The following is a 21,742-nucleotide window of genomic DNA, read 5'->3' on the forward strand; positions in this document are numbered from 1 at the left end:
ACTTTCAATTTTGGGATCCAAGTTAATTCGGCTGCTGTTTGTTGGTGGTTGCTCTTTATTTCTTTCAAGATTCAGAAATCTATTTTTCTGTTCTTTTGGTTTTTGTTGCTACTGCTGCTGTTAGGTACGCCCAAACACATCTGTAGCTCTTTTTGGAATATGAAAAATGAAGTTATTCAGCTTATTGATTCCCTGACTATGCCTATGTTTGATTTTCTTGTGTTTGTTTGCTGCATATGTTTGCCTGTGGTCTTTGTTAATGTCAGCAGTCAGTCTCATCTTCTTTGTGTGTCTGATCTATGTTGAAATTTTGGTAAAAACCATCCTTAAACTGATTCATTTGCTAGTAATATTTGCTTATCTTGCTAAAATCATGCTAATAATCGACATTTAAATCCCTCATGAATGTCATCTGTCGAGTTCGTGGGAATTTGTACTTACTTTGTCACTGGTGATGAACTTAATGAGAAAGCATGAAGGCCTAGAAAGCATGAGAGATTGCAAGCCCTGAGTATGTATTCCATGTGTCAAAATACAGTAGTAATTCCAAAAATAGAAGTTTCATGTACATGAGTGATTCATAGTGAGCTATGATATTGATATGATGATGTAAAAATGGGTTGATTATGTGTTATTAAAAAGAATTGGTCTGTAATTAATTTTATTGTTCATGTTAGCAATATGAAATCGTTTTCTTAATGCTATTCTTTGTTACTGATGGTTGTAAAATTTCAAAAGAAAAATACTAAAGTTTACTTGTTATGGTCATGTTATGTGTTTCTCCTCAATTTAGTTCTTTAATATGCCTAATACTTCCTGAAATAGCTATGTTCATTTATTGATTTGTGAAATCTAAAGTTACACTTGAAAGTGTACATATTAATGAGCCTATGTGGGAAATAAGAGTCAAATGGACTCCATAGCTATATGGCCCACGAATTGGAGGTCTACATGAGACCCGTGGACATATTTGTAGTTTGGTTTCACTTACTAAATGCTTAGGCTTCGACCTAGGCCCATTTGTGTTCATTTGTAACTTATTTTATGTGATGAATCAAACCTGTGTCTGGGAACAGAAGTTTAATCATTATATCGAAAAATAACTTTGGGCAATATCATGTGGTTCCAGCAATTCGATTTTAATTAGACAGGTATGGCTATTACACAAGAGAATTTCATAACGTTTGAACTTCCCCAATAATCCAAAACTTAGAAATAATTAACTCATTAAATAGTTGTAGTCTGCTTTAGGCACGCAATTAAAATTATTACAACTACGGGTACGACTACCGTGACGTGGTTGTGATACTTAATTCTAAATTATATTAAGAAGGAGCATCTTTAGTTTGCCTTTTAAAAAAAAAAAAAATCTCTTTCTTTTAAAAACAAATTGAGCGTGCCATCTATAATTAAACTCCGTAATTAATGGCACTCATACTAATACCAACTAGTATAGAAAATACTTTTGAATATTCCGTAGTTTGCTTTAGGCAGACAATTAAAATTATTACAACTACGGGTACGGTTCCCGTGACGTGGTTGTGATATCTAATTTTAAATTATATTAGGAAGGAGCATCTTTAGTTTGCCTTAGAGAAAGAAAAATATATAAATCTCTTTCTTTTAAAAATAATTTGAGGTGCGTCATACACAAATAAAATCCTATAATCTATGGCCCTCACATAAATACAAAATTAGTATAGAAAATGCCTTGAACTTTCGTAGTTTGCTTTAGGCGCGTTAATTAAATAATTATCATAGCTACGGGTACGGTTCCCGTGGTGTAGTTGTGACGCTTAATTACTAAAATTCGGGGGTACATTTATGTGATCCGGCCACAATTTAATCTTTAATAAATTAAATATGTTGTAGATCGTGGGTACGGTTCCCGTGATCACTACTACAAAAAAGATCTTTGGCGGCAATTATTTAGCGGCAATTAGGTAATTGCCACTAATGAATTATTTAAGCTAAAATATTAGCGGCACATGACCATTAGCCAGTAAAAGATATATTTTAGCGACAATAAAAACAATTGCCACTAAAAATCCCTAATTGAATTATATTTTTTATAATTTTAACTTTCCCTTCGCACAATCTTTCCCTCCAATTTTTTGGGACAATAAATTACATTTCCTCCAATTAGAAAACTCTACAATTAAAACAAAAGGAAAAACCAAACCCTGTAATTGGAATGATACAGAAGACGCCTGTAATTAGAACGATACAGAACGACGGAAAACCTACGGGTTAACAGCATCGCTGCAAAAGCCTCCGCCCTGCCACAGTCTCCGGCCATCCCAGGTCGTTCTCAATCGAGTTATATATAATTTTGGGTTGATGTTGCTCGATTATTATCAGTGTTCTCTGTCAATCTTCTCCCTCTCATTCATCTTCAATTTCTGTTTCGTGTAGGTTTCAAAAATTATTGCAGAAAACCTTCGTCTCCTTCAATTTCTGCTCTTAATCGGCAAAAGTTTTTGCTTACCAGGTTCAAATTTTGATTTTTGATTTTTGATATCGAACTACGGCCTTTTGGGATTTGTGAAAGTATAGCTTTTTCTGTGTTTACTAAGTCGTTTGTGATATCTGGTGGTTGTTAGATTGATAGTCGATTGATTGAATTGATTCCTCCTCTGTTACTCTCTTGTTTTTGAATTGGTTCCTCTGTTTTCAAGGCACTGTTATTTTTGTGATTTTTCAAAAATTTTCTAAGTGTCAGTTGATGCATATTGTTGTTTTAGTTGAATGCATTCAACCATGTTCAAACTTTTTGCCAGAGTATTATATATATATATATATATATATATATATATATATATATATTGTTTTTACACTGTAGCAGGCTGCCAGATGAATTAGTTGAGTGCGTGCAAGCCGTCCGGGGACATAAACGTCATCAAAATATCTAATGCACTCTAGGAATATCATAGTGGTATTAAATACTTCCCGAATACCTGCCCAATCTTTATACCTTTTTGGTCCTATGTGTAAGCACGTGATTTTTTCCCTATATGAGAATTACTCCCAAAAAATTCAAAAATAAAATGATTTTTCTTTGGTGTGCAATTTTGTGATATTTTGTGATATTTGGAAGAATTATTTGTATTTGTCTGTGCGTGTTTATTCGCTAAATTAATAAAAAATACAAAAATAAGTCGCATTTTGCATGTATGATTTAATTCTACAATTGTTAGTAATTAAAATTGTTTTACAAAAATTAAAAATTACAAAAATAGGCATCGTTTGCATTTTTAGCATTTAATGTCCAAATATACAATTTTATGCTTAATTAATACTTAATTGTGCGTTAATTGTTATTGGGAGTTAATTTGCGCCTTTATAACTTAATTTAGTTCTTAATAATAGTTTAAGTATTTTTATAATTTAGTTTTAGAAAAATAAAAGAAGAAAAGAGAGCGAAAATATAAAGAAAGTCGGAATTGGGCCTCTTCTTCAATTTCAAGCTATAGGCCCAAAAAATGGCCCAATCTTCCCTACGACCCAGTCCATTTCGAACTGGGTCGACCCAGTCCATTAACCCAACACCCCTTCTTCATTTTTGTCCAACACAAAACAAAACCAAAAAAATAAAAAAATAAAAATAAAAAGTGAATTATCACTATTAATAGTTTTATTTTTTGTTTTTTTATATATATAAAAAAAAATCCGAAAATATTTTATTTTATTTATTATTTTTATTTTAAAAATATATATATATATATATATATATAGTAATTTCGGAAATGATTTTAAAAAAATAAAAAATAAAAAAATAAAAAAATAAAAAAATGTAAAAGAATGTAGAAAATTTTAAAAAAAAAGTAAAAAGTTTTAAAAAATTTAAAAGTAAAAGAAGGTTGGAATTAAAAAATAAATATAAAGATATCTGAAAATGTAAAAAATTTAAAGTAATTGAAAGTAGCATTTTTAAAAGAAAAAGAAAAGATAGTGGTTTATTTTTTAAAGAAAAGTTAAATAAAGTGAGATTCTCTTTTAAAAAAATAAAAAGTGGGATTTTAAATAAGATAAAGTAATTAAAGTTGGAATTTTAAAAATAAAAGTAAATAAAGGTGAGATTTCTTTTTCTAAAAAAATAAAAGCAATTTGTAAGTGGGATTTCTTTTAATTAAAAAAATAATAAAATAATAAAAAACAAATCTGAAAATTTCGAAAATTTTGCTATAAATAGAAGAGAAAATTTAGGAAGAAGGGTGGAAAAAAAGAGGAAAAACTAGATAGAGAGAAGAAAAAAGAGGGGGCGGAGTGAGAAGTATACACCCGATATACATTCTGGATACACTGAATATACAGGGGCAGAATTCATTTTGGAGAGTTTTGAAGTTGAAAAAGAATAGTTACTGTTTCATTGCCTCGCTTAAGATCTGAAATAGTCAGAACCTTCCTGCCTTTTACTTCTTCTCTATACTTGGAGTCGTTTATAGTCTCCTAGGTTTTCTACTATTCCTACTGTTACTGGTCTATTCCTGTGTTGCTGGACTGTCGTTGTTGTGCTACATTGTTACTACTGTTGCTGCTTCTCAACTTCATCTTCTCTTGTTTTCCAATACCAGGTACACGAATGTAATACTAGTTATTGCAAGCTAAAAATGTGGAAGCATGAATACATATGAAGAATCGAATTTTGAAGTTTTAATTTCGCTTTTTCTCTGTTCCTTTTATTGATTGTATTTAGGCTATTTTATGTATTATTGAATAATAATTGGAATAAGAGAAAATAACATAAGTTAGTCTTTAATGAATCGGCTTGGCAAAACGGGTTAATTCACTAGCTATGAAGGTTCTAAGATTATCAACAGTAGGTTAATTGTGAACAAGTACTTAAATTTAGCTAAGGCATGAATTTGAACTAAATTTCGTGAATTAGGTATTAAGGCTTGATTTGAGTTCAAACAAAATTAGAAGAACGTTTAAGTCTAATAAACTTTCTATTAAGCTTTAGTATTATGGTTAAATCCAGTTTCAAATGGTTGTGAATAATTAATTTCAATAGTTTTTTTTTATATATAACAATGCGATCTTCAATCTAACTATATTTGATTCTTTTGAATATTAGTTGTCAAATTTTTATTTTATTTATAATTTCGAATTTTTTTAGTAAAATTCTTGTTCATCAATATTTGTATTAATATAGCAATTAGTATGCCATGCTTTCTTAAATAAAAAAAAAGCTCGTAATTAATTAGGATTTTCTTTATTTATTTTAGAGACTAATTTTAATAGAAAAGATGTAGTCGCTTTAGGATTTGTCCATTTAAAATAAATGAGATGAGCCTCGCCTAGTAAAATATATAGATTGCGGGGCCCTCACAAATGTATGTGTTAATTACTTAGAACTCGGGATCGGCCGCTTAGCGAACTTCACGGCCTTTTCTCAAAATAACCCTGCGCTAGTCGCTTTAGGCGCGTATTTAATAATGTTATCTCCTTAAACTCGGGTGCACATTTATGTGACCCAAATCCAAATCTCAACGAAATCGAAATGTGTCTCTAATCACGGGTACATTGATTGTGACGTGGTCTGAGATGTATTTCCATGACATTGCAAATTCTTTTTAATAATGAATGAGACGAGCCTCGACAAACAAAAAATGCACAAGCTGCGGGGCCCTCTAAATGTATATATTAAAATACTTAGAATTCGAGGACAGGCCGTTTAGCGAATTTTACGGCCTTCCCCAAAATAACAAGACGCTAGTTGCTTTAGGCGTGCCTTTAATAATTTATTTTCCTTAACTCGGGTGCACATTTATGTGACCCAAATCCAAATCTCAACCGAGTCGAGATATGCCAAACAACTACGGGTGCATTGATGTAACGTGGTTCGAGATATGTTTCCACGACGTTGCAATTCTCGTAAAATAATAACAATAAGTAAGAAAGCGGTAAAAAGATAAAATTTTGCATATAAGTTAATATTTGTATAAAATCAGATAATCAAGCCGAATATAACAGTTGAGCGACCGTGCTAGAACCGCGGAACTCGGGAATGCCTAACACCTTCTCCCGGGTTAACAGAATTCCTTATCCGGATTTCTGGTGCGCAAACTGTAATATGGAGTCATTCTTTTCCTCGATTCGGGATTAAAATTGGTGACTTGGGACACCCTAAATCTCCCAAGTGGCGACTCTGAAATAAATAAACGAATCCCGTTTCGATTGTCCTTTAATTGGAAAAAACTCCCTTGTACCCTCGCGGGTATGTAAAAAGGAGGTGTGACAGCTCTGGCGACTCTGCTGGGGACTTGGCCCAGAACCACTGGTTCAGGGTTAGAAATTCGAGCTTAAAATAACTGTTATAGTTGGCTTTATTTATTATCTGATTTTTACATATTTATGCTTAATATGCTAAATGATGCTTTTACCGCTTTAATATTATATGAATTGTGTATAAAACTGCTACGAAACTCTTCTTCTTTCTGAGTCTTCTAAATTTATGGTGTACACGTGCGCGTGACCCACCTTTCTGTTAGAAGTCATACCAAATAAGACGAAGTTGGGACAAGTAACTAGGCCGGGCAGACTTTCGTGCTCCCGGTACGTTGCCCCCATTTCGGCTCAAGCTGTCCACTTGGGTAAGCCAGGGCTAGAACAATATGCCTCAGGTTTTTTTTCACTTAGAATAACTCAGCTTCATGCCGGATCCCTAGTAGGAACGTTTGTTTGCATCACGTGCATTTGACTTTGGAGGCTCAACACAGGGGTTGGGTCTGTCTAGGACAGGTGTACCAAAAAATGAAAATGACCATCCTGATGCATCTTACTTGCTGCTATTTGCGCATTTATTTGATTCGGACTTTTGTGTTGACTGACTTTTGAATATCAGGAATAATATTTTGAAATTGAAAAAAATAGCGGTTAGGGAATTGATTGTTTATTTTTGAAAAAAAAAACAATGCCCAAATAACTGTCAAAACTCTGCCGAAATTTTGAGAAAATGAAAAAAAAAATATTTTATTAGTTTGTTTTATTAAAAGCAAAGGAAAAATAGAAAGAAAAAAAAGAGTCGTTGTTCTGTCTTGTTTTTAAAAAACAAATTAGAAAAAAAATAGTTTGTCTTGCCATAAAAAAAATGAAAATGAAAAAAAGTCTTGTTTTAAAATGAGTTTTTATTTATTTATTTGTTTAGATACCAAAATAAAAATAACTAATAAAATAAAAAGAGTCGCGTCGAAAGTGGTTTTATTATTTGTTGCAAATATGTATATATATAAAAATCCAAAAAAGTTGTTCTTTATTTCCAAAAAATGTATATATATCTTTATTTGTTGCAAAAATATTTGTCGTGCCAAAAGTCTAGAAAAGTTTTTTTTAGACTCTCAATTTTCAAAACAAAAAAAAAATCCAAATTTTTTTTTTCCGTTATTGACTTCTTTAGAAAGTCTTTTTAATTATTAAAAAATATATATATAATAAAATAAAATAAATTCGAAAATATTTTCCTTCTTCTTTAAAAATTGAAAAGAAAATTCAAAATTCAAAAAATATTTTTTTAGAAAGCGTTTCTTTTATTAAAGGTAAAATTCCAAAAAAAAATATTTTCTTTCTTCTTAGAATAAGAAAAAAAATATCTTCCTTTTACTTTTGAAATTCTCAAAGTTCAAATCAAAAGAAAAGGAATTCTTAGAAATCTTTCTTTCAAAAAGAAAATCAATCAAAAATCCAAAAAAAAAATATAAAAATACTTCCTTTCTTCTTTTAAAGCAGTTCTTTTACAAAAAAAAAAAATCATAATTTAAAATCAGTTTATTTACTTTATTCATGACCGGCCCGAACTACGCGGGTTTGATTCTCACCGGATGTGAGATACGTAGGCAACCCTCATCGGGTCCAACCCCCATTTTTGCTAAAATAGCCAAATACCAATAAATAAATAAAAAACATGTCAAAATTTTAATTTTTTTTCATAAATAAGTCGGGCAGTGTCCAGCCTCCACTTTTTGCTAAAACAAAATAGCCAAAAAAAAAATATGTCGAATTTTAAGAGTCATAAAGAAGTCGGGTGACGTTGTTTTATCAAGACATAGCCGAATGTTCCCGAATGGGACGCCAGAAGGCCGACTTTGCATAAACAACCACCTTTTGGGTCATGTTTAGGATTTTGGTCTAGTTGACCCACACAGCCTTAAAAATCTTCGTCCCCGAGGCGCTGAAGGGCCGTGTTTGCAACACCAGGTTTTTATTGTAATTTAAAAAAAAAATAAAAATAAATAGTCGGCGGTCAGGTGAATACCGTTTGAATTTTGTCATAATAAGCCGAGCCAGCTTCGGCCGCGTCTTAAACCGTTCTTGCCGAAATAGCCTCAGAGTATCTTTCAGTTGTCGAAAGGCTATTTTCGTAAAAGAACGGACAAGTGTGTAAAGTGTCATAAAATAATCCTCTCCGGCCTCAAAATTTGGACGGGGCCACATTTGCAAAAATAACCGTTTGGTTGCATTTGTCAAACGGAGAAAGGAAGCTGGCCGTTTGTTTTGGAGTTTGTAAAACTTTTGATTATAATATGTGGGTCGTTTGATTTTCTAGTTTGTAGGTCATTTTTAAACCTTTGAAACCCAATATGAAAATTGAAAAAAAAATGATTAGTATTGCTTATCTTTTATTGGTCCGAACTACGCAAGGTCTGATTCATGCAGGGGCATGATACGTAGGCAATCTCTATAAGATTCGACCACCACAATAAAATATATATAATAAAATAAAATAAAATATAAGTGAATAAAATTTTCAAGAAAACTGGGACGACACAAGCAGTCGAGCAAATGCATAATAGAAAGGGGATATTTGTCTAGGAGCATTGCATCTCAACGTGTAATTATATATGTGTTAAATTCTCAAAACTAACAAGTTTGTTCATTTCCAGAATTCAAGCAGTTAGTTTCTCTAAAGAGTATACTGGCATATTATCATTATCACACGAGATCAAAAGGACGAATACCCGAAAGTATGTCTATCCCAGATGTTGACACAGGTATTGAGCTAGAGGAGATGGATGTCGGGAAAATGAAAGAAGAGATGTTTAAACTCAAACAGCAAATGGCTGAAATGTACCAGGCTTGGTCTACAGGGCAGTTACCCCTATCTTACCCAACTAACCCTGCTCCATCAATGACCCAAACTCAGGATAATATTACCACTGAATTATCCCCAAATTTCCCCATTTACCAACACTACCGAGGAACCACCTCTCAAACACCGCAGTCTCCACCTCCAAAACCAGTTTCATACTTTCCTCCACCTGTGACTCCTGTTTTCGTAGCACCTCCCCCGGCTACATTCCACAAATCTCCTAGTGAGCCTACACTCCAGGCCCAGGACAACCAATATTACCCCCCGGAGCCCACCCTCAAAGCCTCCGAAATCCATTCAACCGCTCCTCGTTTTGATATCCCAACCGAAATTGACAAGCCAGCCAAAAATGCTGAACAAGAAGAAATGTTCAGGAAGGTCAAAAGTCTAGAACAATCATTCCGAGACATGCAGGGATTAGGTGGGCAAGTCAGTGTAGCTTACAAGGATTTGTGCTTGTTCCCAAATGTACAATTACTAGTTGGTTTCAAGATGCCTAAATTTGACCTATACGATGGGCACGGCGACCCAGTAGCCCACTTAAGGGGTTTCTGTAGCAAGATGCGAGGAGCTGGGGGAAAGGATGAATTATTGATGGCTTACTTCAGTCAAAGTCTAAGCGGATCAGCTTTGGAGTGGTATACACGCCAGGACCATGGGAGATGGTACACCTGGGATGACCTGGCACAGGCATTCACATACCATTTCCAATACAATCTGGAAATCATCCCAGATAGATTATCTTTGACAAAATTTGAGAAGAAACATAATGAAAGTTTCAGAGAGTATGGTTTTCGGTGGAGAGAACAGGCAGCAAGAGTGGATCCTCCTATGAAGGAGAGTGAAATGGTAGACTACTTCCTCCAAGCCTTGGAACCAACTTACTATGCCCATTTGGTTTCAGCGGTAGGGAAATCATTCAACGAGGTAGTGAATATGGGAGGTATGGTGGAAGAAGGCCTCAAGACAAATAAAATTATGAGCTATTCAACAATTAAGGCAGCTACTCAAGCTATTCAAGGCAGGGTAGGAGAAATCGGAAGAAAGAAGAGAGAGGAAGCAGCGGTAGTTGGTTCAGGAATTTGGTCGGGACCCAGAGGTTCACCGCCTTACTATAATCAACAACGACCTCGCCAATCAACTTACCACCACAATTCATCCCAACACTACTATCACCTTACAGAGCCCCATTCTTCCATTAACCAAGCCCAAACATATACTCAGCCTCCGGTTCGCTCGCAATGGCGCACCGGCTCCCCAGAACACACATACACCACTGCAAAACACCTATTCACCACCAAGAGCCTACAAGAACCCTCCAGGTGTAGGTTTCCGGGGAAATCAGGCTTTCAGAAATGAAAAAATACAAAGAACATTCACTGAGTTAGGGGAAACCTATACTGCCGTGTTCCACAAATTAAGGCAGTTAGGCTTGTTGAGTCCTGTTGAGCCCAGATTGCCAAATCCCTTTCCCAAAAATATGGACCACTCGGTAAGCTGTGAGTATTGTTCGGGGGCTCTCGGTCATGATACCGAGAAATGTTGGAAGTTGAAACATGCAGTACAAAATCTTATTGACACCAACAAGATTGAGGTTCAGACACCAGAGGCACCCAACATCAATCAGAACCCGTTGCCGGCACAACTTGAAACCCACATGATTGAGCTAATGCACGAAGGAGGGAAGCTAAAGAAACCCTCACAAACAGTGATGATGATCCGTGTCGGTTCAAAATAAATGTTAACCAGTGGGAAAACGGTGGTATAGTTGGAAAAAGTGGATAACAAGCCAGTTATGGTGTTGGGAAAAGGGTCCAATGAGGCAGATGTACAGTTTGTGGGGTTGAAAGCAAAAATCAACAATTGAATGGCTACTCCTCTTCCTATACGAAGGGAGTCTTGGTAGTGGGCTCTGATTTTCTTTTTTGTTGTCTGGATTATTCCAGGGTTGTAATCCAAATCTTTCTTGTGCTCGCCAAAGTGTGAAACCTTGCTATCCCGTATTTTAATAAAGTGAAAGTTTTTTTTCCCTCATTCCTTATTTTGTTTTAATTTTTCTTCTTATTTTTGTCTTCTGAACAGTTCTCTTTCTACTGATTCTAATGACATGGCATGCACGACGGATCTTCAACCTAGTCTAAAAAAAGAAATCAATCAATCTGATTTCGAACTTATAGTACAAGATTGTGATGATAAGTCGGAATACGATGAGGACTAAGCCTTCAGAAAAATTAACAGAGAGTTGAGCCAAGTTGAAAAAAAAAAAGAGCCCAACTCAAATGACACGGAAGCCGTCAATCTAGGGGATGCAGATGACATCAGGGAAGCTAAGATAAGCATCCACATGGAACCAAACATCAGGGAAGAACTAATCAAAGCACTTACTGAATTCAAAACATTTTGCATGGTCATACGACGACACGCCGGGCTTAAGCACCAATCTAGTGGTTCAAAAATTGCCCACTGACCCGGCATTACCCCCCGTCCAGCAAAATTAAGGAAGATCAAAACCAACGTGAGTGGGAAGATTAAGGAAGAAGTGACCAAACAGCTGAATACTAAGGTTATTCAGGCCGCTCGATATCCTGATTGGTGGGCTAATGTGGTGCCAAAAAAAAAAAAAAAAGGAAAATCCGAGGTATGTGTTGATCATCGCAATCTAAACAGAGCAAGCCCGACGCTTTATGATCCACAGATATCGAAGGGAAATGCGTCGACATGGCTATCAATTCTGACGCAGTTAAGAGATATTATGATTTCTGGTAATTGTAATTGTTGTTTGTTTGTACTTAGCATTTATCAGAGAATGAAATGACGGAGGCAATTCTTTCTTCTATCCAAACACTTTGACCTTTGCTTCCCCTTTTGAGCCTTATTTACTCTTTCATACCCCTCTTTTGGAATCTGTAATGAAAACGAAAAAAGTAATGATAATAAGAACAAAAGAAAAGTCAAGAAAAAAAAAACAAAGGAATGGGAACTACGTTTGACCTGATTCCTCAAAGAAGGATACGTAGGCGCCTCACGGCTCGGTCATAGTGTAACATAGTGTGCATAAGGTAACATATTGTGACAAAATAAAAATCCCCAAGCAAGAAAAACTGGGGCAGAAGTTGGCGCTTGTAATTTTGGCAAGAAAGTTTGATTCCAAGAGTTGTACTATTTTACCCCTAAAAATTATTTTTGAACTTTTGATACCCCCTTCTCCTTTCAGCCATACACAAAAATCCCTATTGATGTCCAAAAAAGACCTCCCGATCAGTATCTGAGAAGTGCTAAGTCAATGCAAATGGAAGTCGGGAATAACACTCTGATCCCCAGCAAAGAAGAAGATCATAAGCTGGAACTGAATTGATAGCCGAAAGAATCCCCAACAGAGAGAGTCATATCGGCAACACTCCAATTCCCAGCTGAAAAATAAAATAAAATGAGAGAGTCTTATCGGTGAAAACCTTCACAGGCACCATAAGGCGACAGGAGTTGAGAGAAATGAGAGAGTCTTATTAGTGAAAACCCCTCGAAGGGCACTATGAGGCGACAAAACAAGATTGGCGGGAAGGATCCGCAAAGAGTTGAGTGCCTGTTTATCCCCAGCAACATGAGGCCGTCTGGAAGGTTGATTGATACAAATAGACTGGGTTGATTAATCCGGAATGCGCGACATGAACGTTGGAATCGGTTATATCATTCAGATAAGTTCTTTTCTTTCCTTTTCCCTAGCATTTGTTCAGAAAGACTTCTTCTTTTTTCTATTTTTTGAAATCATCACTTTTTCATTTCTTGGTTTAAAAGACTTACCTTCCCAGCAGTTTGTTTTTGAAAAGGATTTTCAGAGCTTACTACCAGTTGCCAAAATGATGCAAAGCAAAATGCGAATAGGACACGCCAAAGATAAGGCGATAAAGAGAAAAGAAGTTGGTCGCAAGACCAAATGATGAAAGGGGCCTAGATCCCAATAGGACCAAATTTCCAGGGGAAGTTGGAGAAAAACAGGAAAACAACAGTTGAGAAAATTGTGGACCTAATTCTAAGAGGGCCCCCGACAGATCATCGAGATGTAGGAGCATCCCCAACAGATTTTCGACCAAGTTCCAAGAGGGTCGGACAACATAGAGTGGGGAAGGGAGAAAGGGAAAAAACCATCCCAGTAGGAGTATCATAACCAACCACCGGGTTTTTAAACTAACAAATTTTGTTTGGTTTGAAACAGGTAAATGGAATGGCAGTGAAGACCATAAGGGAAAATGCAAACTGGGGCAGAAAATTTTCTTTTCAGTTAGAAAATTTTCTGGAAATCAGGCACCCATTTGGGGAAGAATAAAGATAGCACCAAGGAAGTGGTCTTTGAACCATGGTTTCCCCCAACATAATAAGCTTCCAATGGAGGAAGTTGATCCCCAGCAGACAAAACAAAGAGATGACATTTGTGCTCAGAAAAGCAAAGAGCCATTATCCTCCCCAGCAGCTTCCAGAAGAATGAAGCATCGATTTGAAGGGATAAAATTCCCCAGCAGCGTTATCCTCAACAACGTTATCCCAAGAAGATAACACTTTTATCCCCAGCAGTGTTAAGAAAAAAAAACCAAAAACAAATTTGAAGGAGGGGAAGAAATGAGACTCCCACAGTGGTACTATCCCCAGCATGCAAGAACAAAGCAGAGCGGAGGATAAAAAAAAATTTGAAGAAGAAATCAGACGTCCACCTGGAGAATGAGGATGAAAAATTAAAGAAGAAATCAGGCGTCCACCTGGAGAATGAGGATGAAGAATCAAAGAAGCAATCAGGCGCCCACCTGGAGAACAAGGGAAAACAGTTGAATTATCAGAAGTCAGGCGTCCACCTGGAGAATGAGGATGAAAAATTGAAGAAGAAATCAGGCGCCCACCTGGAGAACAAGGGAAAACAGTTGAATTATCAGAAGTCAGGCGTCCACCTGGAGAACCAGGAAGGACAGTTGAAATAGCAATCAGGCATCCACCTGGAGAACAAGGAAGAAGAGTTGAAATATCAGAAGTCAGGCGTCCACCTGGGGAACAAGGAAAAGCACCAAAACTGGGGCAGAAAATTTTCTGCCATTGTAGAAAATTTTCTCGGAGGAACGAGGAAATTAATTCAAGTTTTAAGAGATAGCAAGACAATACGATTCGAAGAAAAACAGTCGGAGGTAAGACAATTCCAAGATTTTGAAAATGGGATCATCCGCCCTCGAATAGGATATTTTGGGTTCATCCGCCCTCGAATAGGATATTTTGGGTTCATCCGCCCTCGAATAGGATATTTGGGTTCATCCGCCCTCGAATAGGATATTTTGGGTTCATCCGCCCTCGAATAGGATATTTTGGGTTCATCCGCCCTCGAATAGGATATTTTGGGTTCATCCGCCCTCGAATAGGATATTTGGGTTCATCCGCCCTCGAATAGGATATTTGGGTTCATCCGCCCTCGAATAGGATATTTGGGTTCATCCGCCCTCGAATAGGATATTTGGGTTCATCCGCCCTCGAATAGGATATTTGGGTTCATCCGCCCTCGAATAGGATATTTGGGTTCATCCGCCCTCGAACAGGATATTTTGGGTTCATCCGCCCTCGAACAGGATATTTGGGTTCATCCGCCCTCGAATAGGATATTTTGGGTTCATCCGCCCTCGAATAGGATATATGGGTTCATCCACCCTCGAATAGGATATTTTGGGTTCATCCACCCTCGAATAGGATATTTTGGGTTCATCCGCCCTCGAATAGGATATTTTGGGTTCATCCGCCCTCGAATAGGATATTTTGGGTTCATCCGCCCTCGAATAGGGTATTTGGGTTCATCCGCCCTCGAATAGGATATTTTGGGTTCATCCGCCCTCGAATAGGATATTTCGGGTTCATCCGCCCTCGAATAGGATTTTATTTTTTAAAGTTGTTGAAATCAGGAGCCCCCCTGAAGAACAGAATGGCGATGTATTGGTTGAAGAGAGGAATGACATTCATTTTTAAAGTTGTTGTTGAAGTTGGGAGCCCGCCCATAGAACAGAGGCATACATTTCAGTCTTTAATTTTCAAGCATTGAACTTGGGAGCCCGCCCAGATAACAGAGGCATACATTTCAAGTCTTTAATTTTCAAGTATTAAAATTGGGAGCCCGCCCAGATAACAGAGGCATACATTTCAAAATCAAGTCAGAGGACAATAAAACAGAGGGTTACAATAGGAATCCCCAGCAGGAAACAATAAAATTCCCCGGCACCGGGAAACAGAAGGTTGCAACAAGAGGTCACAGTACAAACTCAAGTACATGTGTCAAAAGAAGTAAAGCACCGAAAGAGAAGCAAGGCGACAAGGAAGCAAGGCAACAAAAACAAATTGTACTCTAGCCTAGCTTCTTGTTTTTTTAAGCACGGTGTAACAAGGAGATCGGTAAGCAGTAGTAATAGCATGCAACAACAGTAACATTGCAGTCCAACGGTAGTCCCAGCTACCAAAATTTCTCGAACTACATTGACCTGATTCCTGTTTAGCCCAGGATATGTAGGAAACCTTTGAAGCAAAGGTTCGGTCAAATCTTTTTCAAAAAAATGCTTCAACGGAGTACTCGGATGGGCAAAAATCGCTCGCTTTATCTTTGCACGAAAACCCTTCGTGTCTCCGGGCAAAGAGGGGCAACTGTAAGCACGTGATTTTTTCCCTATATGAGAATTACTCCCAAAAAATTCAAAAATAAAATGATTTTTCTTTGGTGTGCAATTTTGTGATATTTTGTGATATTTGGAAGAATTATTTGTATTTGTCTGTGCGTGTTTATTCGCTAAATTAATAAAAAATACAAAAATAAGTCGCATTTTGCATGTATGATTTAATTCTACAATTGTTAGTAATTAAAATTGTTTTACAAAAATTAAAAATTACAAAAATAGGCATCGTTTGCATTTTTAGCATTTAATGTCCAAATATACAATTTTATGCTTAATTAATACTTAATTGTGCGTTAATTGTTATTGGGAGTTAATTTGCGCCTTTATAACTTAATTTAGTTCTTAATAATAGTTTAAGTATTTTTATAATTTAGTTTTAGAAAAATAAAAGAAGAAAAGAGAGCGAAAATATAAAGAAAGTCGGAATTGGGCCTCTTCTTCAATTTCAAGCTATAGGCCCAAAAAATGGCCCAATCTTCCCTACGACCCAGTCCATTTCGAACTGGGTCGACCCAGTCCATTAACCCAACACCCCTTCTTCATTTTTGTCCAACACAAAACAAAACCAAAAAAATAAAAAAATAAAAATAAAAAGTGAATTATCACTATTAATAGTTTTATTTTTTGTTTTTTTTATATATATAAAAAAAAATCCGAAAATATTTTATTTTATTTATTATTTTTATTTTAAAATATATATATATATATATATATATATATATATAGTAATTTCGGAAATGATTTTAAAAAAATAAAAAATAAAAAAAAAAAAGTAAAAGAATGTAGAAAATTTTAAAAAAAAAGTAAAAAGTTTTAAAAAATTTAAAAGTAAAAGAAGGTTGGAATTAAAAAATAAATATAAAGATATCTGAAAATGTAAAAAATTTAAAGTAATTGAAAGTAGCATTTTTAAAAGAAAAAGAAAAGATAGTGGTTTATTTTTTAAAGAAAAGTTAAATAAAGTGAGATTCTCTTTTAAAAAATAAAAAGTGGGATTTTAAATAAGATAAAGTAATTAAAGTTGGAATTTTAAAAATAAAATTAAATAAAGGTGAGATTTCTTTTTCTAAAAAAATAAAAGCAATTTGTAAGTGGGATTTCTTTTAATTAAAAAAATAATAAAATAATAAAAAACAAATCTGAAAATTTCGAAAATTTTGCTATAAATAGAAGAGAAAATTTAGGAAGAAGGGTGGAAAAAAAGAGGAAAAACTAGATAGAGAGAAGAAAAAAAGAGGGGGCGGAGTGAGAAGTATACACCCGATATACATTCTGGATACACTGAATATACAGGGGCAGAATTCATTTTGGAGAGTTTTGAAGTTGAAAAAGAATAGTTACTGTTTCATTGCCTCGCTTAAGATCTGAAATAGTCAGAACCTTCCTGCCTTTTACTTCTTCTCTATACTTGGAGTCGTTTATAGTCTCCTAGGTTTTCTACTATTCCTACTGTTACTGGTCTATTCCTGTGTTGCTGGACTGTCGTTGTTGTGCTACATTGTTACTATTGTTGCTGCTTCTCAGCTTCATCTTCTCTTGTTTTCCAATACCAGGTACACGAATGTAATACTAGTTATTGCAAGCTAAAAATGTGGAAGCATGAATACATATGAAGAATCGAATTTTGAAGTTTTAATTTCGCTTTTTCTCTGTTCCTTTTATTGATTGTATTTAGGCTATTTTATGTATTATTGAATAATAATTGGAATAAGAGAAAATAACATAAGTTAGTCTTTAATGAATCGGCTTGGCAAAACGGGTTAATTCACTAGCTATGAAGGTTCTAAGATTATCAACAGTAGGTTAATTGTGAACAAGTACTTAAATTTAGCTAAGGCATGAATTTGAACTAAATTTCGTGAATTAGGTATTAAGGCTTGATTTGAGTTCAAACAAAATTAGAAGAACGTTTAAGTCTAATAAACTTTCTATTAAGCTTTAGTATTATGGTTAAATCCAGTTTCAAATGGTTGTGAATAATTAATTTCAATAGTTTTTTTTATATATATAACAATGCGATCTTCAATCTAACTATATTTGATTCTTTTGAATATTAGTTGTCAAATTTTTATTTTATTTATAATTTCGAATTTTTTTAGTAAAATTCTTGTTCATCAATATTTGTATTAATATAGCAATTAGTATGCCATGCTTTCTTAAATAAAAAAAAAGCTCGTAATTAATTAGGATTTTCTTTATTTATTTTAGAGACTAATTTTAATAGAAAAGATGTAGTCGCTTTAGGATTTGTCCATTTAAAATAAATGAGATGAGCCTCGCCTAGTAAAATATATAGATTGCGGGGCCCTCACAAATGTATGTGTTAATTACTTAGAACTCGGGATCGGCCGCTTAGCGAACTTCACGGCCTTTTCTCAAAATAACCCTGCGCTAGTCGCTTTAGGCGCGTATTTAATAATGTTATCTCCTTAAACTCGGGTGCACATTTATGTGACCCAAATCCAAATCTCAACGAAATCGAAATGTGTCTCTAATCACGGGTACATTGATTGTGACGTGGTCTGAGATGTATTTCCATGACATTGCAAATTCTTTTTAATAATGAATGAGGCGAGCCTCGACAAACAAAAAATGCACAAGCTGCGGGGCCCTCTAAATGTATATATTAAAATACTTAGAATTCGAGGACAGGCCGTTTAGCGAATTTTACGGCCTTCCCCAAAATAACAAGACGCTAGTTGCTTTAGGCGTGCCTTTAATAATTTATTTTCCTTAACTCGGGTGCACATTTATGTGACCCAAATCCAAATCTCAACCGAGTCGAGATATGCCAAACAACTACGGGTGCATTGATGTAACGTGGTTCGAGATATGTTTCCACGACGTTGCAATTCTCGTAAAATAATAACAATAAGTAAGAAAGCGGTAAAAAGATAAAATTTTGCATATAAGTTCATATTTGTATAAAATCAGATAATCAAGCCGAATATAACAGTTGAGCGACCGTGCTAGAACCGCGGAACTCGGGAATGCCTAACACCTTCTCCCGGGTTAACAGAATTCCTTATCCGGATTTCTGGTGCGCAGACTGTAATATGGAGTCATTCTTTTCCTCGATTCGGGATTAAAATTGGTGACTTGGGACACCCTAAATCTCCCAAGTGGCGACTCTGAAATAAATAAACGAATCCCGTTTCGATTGTCCTTTAATTGGAAAAAACTCCCTTGTACCCTCGCGGGTATGTAAAAAGGAGGTGTGACACTATGTTGCTGGAATCTTTCAGTCTGACCTTGGGAAACAAGCTCATGTTAGTTGCAAGTTGTGCATAGGTTTTATTTGGATGTACTACACAAATGTTAACTATCTTAATCTTGCATGAACTAGTTTTCAATTTCTACCTTTCAGTGATTAAGGATCATTACTGCTAAAAAAAAATTAAATAGATAAGAGTAAGAGAGAAAGAGTACCTATAATCTTAGAGCTTGACCAGTAGGATTCTTGTATTTAAGTTGTGAACCAGTAGCCATGTATAAGCACAATAACTTGACGGTCATCAGTATTTGACACTCTTTCGTTCTTTTCAGAAAAAAGTTAAATGAAAAAAGAGCATTCTTGCACGGAAGCTAGTACGTATTGCAGACATTGTTTGAGCAAAGGTTGAGGGAAAAGAAATTTTGGCATTAGGCATTCTGGTGCAAACAATCTTTGGGCATTGGTGATCTCCTTGGGAACAACATAGTGACGGGTAATTCAGAATCAAAATAGGTCCAGTCTAGGGGATAAATCAATAGGAAATGTTATTTGCTTCGTAAGAATAAGAATTCACTTCAATGAAATGAAAGAGTTTCACGGGAATTGTCATGTATCTGCATTGCCTGCAATTTAATATCTTTTTATCTGTGCCTCCGCTTTGACGAGAATTGTTCTTTTGATTCTGCTGTCGAAGCTTGGTTCTTATTTTTCATCCTTTTCATAATAACAATTGCACAGTGCCAAATGCAAGCTTGAGGCATTCTACTTTATGATCTTATTTTTGATACTAGAACTAAGATGCTTTGTGTTAATATTGAAGGTTCAGGAGACGGAAACTTGCATGCATGGAACAACAACACAGAGGTAATCTCTCCCCCTATGTGTGTTAGGCCTGTACTAGCTGTTATTTGTGGATAAAATTGACAAATAGCTATTTTTCTGCCCTATAAGTGAAAAATACCACTCTCATGGAGTATTAAATTCCACGGACGAAACTCCATAAATTCCATGACACTGGATAATTTTCAATTACAAGGCTGAAAAGTGGCTGGCCCGCACTCTCACTACTTATTTGATTCTGTATCATTGATACTTCTGTTTGAGTGGCCATTAGTCCATCATATGTACCTGTGGGTTGTAACAAACTGCTCTATTGAGTGTTGACTAGTTGAGATAACACAAGCTTAACACAAGCTTAAAGCTAGCGAGATCACAACAGAACATGATCCAAAACCTTTCCAAACTAAAAAATAAAATTCATCAAGAAGAGGAAGCAACATCAGTAGTAGTAGCAGGTAGGAGATTTCTTGCTGGTGGGAAGAATGCAACAACACCTCTATCTGGACTCGAAAACTTCCTGTGTATTGCTTTCAGCTTACTTTCTGCAGTATCCAAGTGATAGCTAACCAATTTCTTTGCACATTCCCTGTTACACAAAAAGCTAAGTCAATGAGACTATTATGAAAACTAACTAAAACTAAAACGAGTTTTTGAGGAAAACTACATCAACTGATCTTCTGAGTAGCTAGTTCGGTGTTGCAGAGTTTGAGTCGATAATGGAGTTTTGTTGAGAGTGCTACGGGCAACATAAACGAACGATGCTGCTAGCATTGATGGGCAGTATGATATTGTGGTCTTGTAGTTCATAAGACCAAGTTCAACAAAAAAGAATGTCATGTTCTCCATCTAAAACAAGCAACAGAAATATTATTAGCCAAGTTGAGATAAAACAAAAATTCGTGTCAAAATAGTATGTATATAATCTTGTATGTCATATATATATATTTTTATGTATTATATGTATAATTATACTTAATATACGAAATATATAGATTTGCCGGCTATTATTATGGAGGGTGGGGCCCAATAAGGTAATTATCCCAAACAAGAATTCATGTTGAAAGATGGAACCAGAAAGATTAGTATATTACCTCCTGATTATCAGATGGTGTTGTAGCTTTAATGTATCTACCAGAAAAACATATGGTGTTAGAACAGTCAAATACCATTCCAATTTCCCAAGAATAGCTTTCTCCATCTGAAGTATTTGCTCTCTGGCATATGCATTGTCTGATATATGAATGAAATCATTCACCTGCAGAGATCAAGAACATATCTAAGTTTCCATCTACACACAACAGACTGTTATAGTATACTGAAATGTGCATAATATACTACCTCTGGTGCTCAAATCTCTTCATACTTGCAAGCAATTAGCATTGAGCTAATGCCAACTACCTGAAGTTCCTTCCTTGGAACCGTCTTCAGCGAGAGGAATCGGTCCAGTATGTTAATTGGAGTCCCCAGTCCTTCCCTTGATTTCTTGCCCGAAAGGGTCAAAGTCCTAAGTTGTAGCAGCGGGCTGCTCCTTTGTCAAGGGTGGGACAGTAATTATGTTTGCAATCCTGCAACCCAAGACTGAAAAATGCTCCCTCCTCCTCAATATTACCATGGATCTGATCCAGAAGTTGTTCTTGCATTTGCTCCTTAGTGTAATATTGAATCATTTTATCAAGTTATCGTTGCTGTCCCTCTTCTTGGTAATCCAGTTATCTGCTTTGAGATTTACTCTTCTGAATCAAATTCTTGGAGTTGCTCTTCTTCAGACTGTCTTGAGCTGGAAAATAGCACAAGTCCTCTAATCTTTTATACCTGAACTGTGTTTGCTTAGTCTTCTTATTTTTGGAAGTGTTCACCAGTTTTTGTTCCTTGACAGAGTGAGTAGTAACACGAGACAATTGTTTTTCTAGTTATTTA

At 35.6% G+C, this 21,742-nt stretch overlaps 1 pseudogene; it reads right to left on the bottom strand.

Annotated features, from left to right (window-relative positions):
• Positions 1-20,245: 20,245 nt before the first annotated feature.
• LOC107828470 (G2/mitotic-specific cyclin S13-7-like) lies at positions 20,246-21,492 on the bottom strand (annotated as a pseudogene).
• Positions 21,493-21,742: the final 250 nt, after the last annotated feature.

This window comes from Nicotiana tabacum, chromosome 20 (genome assembly GCF_000715075.1).
Source record: "Nicotiana tabacum cultivar K326 chromosome 20, ASM71507v2, whole genome shotgun sequence".
In the NCBI taxonomy this organism is placed as follows: Eukaryota; Viridiplantae; Streptophyta; class Magnoliopsida; order Solanales; family Solanaceae; genus Nicotiana; species Nicotiana tabacum.